Genomic DNA, 1,069 nt, shown 5'->3' with positions numbered 1-1,069 from the left:
CCTACTAGAAACCTGACAGGATCTCTACTGCTAATAGTTTTAAAGGAGATAATTGTAAATTCATCTTACTTTCTAGAAGATAAAATGCTAACTAAGAGTGCTTAGTGGTCTGTGTTTTCTCTCTGGTCCTCCACCCAAATGATCAAAATATTTAAAAAAAAAAAATACTCCTATCTGTTTCATAGTGATTCTAAAAACACAGGGTGACCTGGATACTTTAGATGTGAAATGGTTTGAGTTGCCTTTACTTAAAAACCCTGTGATTATTAACCCAGGGCACTTCCCTGGTGGTCCAGTGGTTAAGACTCTGCACTCCCAATGCAGGGGGCCCGGGTTCAATCCCTGGTTGGGGAACTAAGCCCTCATGCTGCAACTACTGAGCCCATGAGCTGCAGCTAGAGAAGCCCGCGCGTCAGAACAAAGAGCCCGCGCACAGGAACGAAGACCCAGTGCAGGCTAAATAAATAAATAAATTTACAAAAAAAAAAAAGCTTAAGGGCTTCCCTGGTGGCGCAGTGGTTGAGAGTCCGCCTGCCAATGCAGGGGACACGGGTTCGTGCCCTGGTCCGGGAAGATCCCACATGCCGCGGAGCGTCTGGGCCCGTGAGCCGTGGCCGCCGAGCCTGCACGTCCCGAGCCTGTGCTCCGCAACGGGAGAGGCCACAACAGTGAGAGGCCTGCGAACCGCAAAAAAAAAAAAAAAAGCTAAAAAAAAAACCCTGTGATGAGCATCTGGATGGTACAGCTCAAACACCTTATTAACACCTGGAGTTATATAAGGTCAGCTCTGCCCATAATTTCTGCAGTGAAATGCATGAAAATCCAGCCCAGCATTTTTTTTTTTTTTGCGGTACGCAGGCCTCTCACTGTTGTGGCCTCTCCCGTTGCGGAGCACAGGCTCTAGATGCGCAGGCTCAGCGGCCATGGCTCACGGGCCTAGCCGCTCCGCGGCATGTGAGATCTTCGTGGACCGGGGCACGAACCCGTGTCCCCTGCACCGGCAGGCAGACTCTCAACCACTGCGCCACCAGGGAAGCCCTAGCCCTGCATTTTGACTGGGCTTTCCTAG

The 1,069-nt window shown here is 50.4% G+C and overlaps 1 non-coding gene across 1 annotated transcript; it reads left to right on the top strand.

Annotated features, from left to right (window-relative positions):
* Window positions 1-281: 281 nt before the first annotated feature.
* On the top strand, window positions 282-354 carry TRNAG-CCC (transfer RNA glycine (anticodon CCC)). Its single transcript has one exon. It is a non-coding gene; the product is annotated as a tRNA-Gly (tRNA).
* Window positions 355-1,069: the final 715 nt, after the last annotated feature.

This window comes from Orcinus orca, chromosome 10 (assembly GCF_937001465.1).
Source record: "Orcinus orca chromosome 10, mOrcOrc1.1, whole genome shotgun sequence".
In the NCBI taxonomy this organism is placed as follows: domain Eukaryota; kingdom Metazoa; phylum Chordata; class Mammalia; order Artiodactyla; family Delphinidae; genus Orcinus; species Orcinus orca.
The sequence above is the reverse complement of the archived record's forward strand: the minus strand, read 5'-3'. Positions and strand labels throughout refer to the sequence as shown.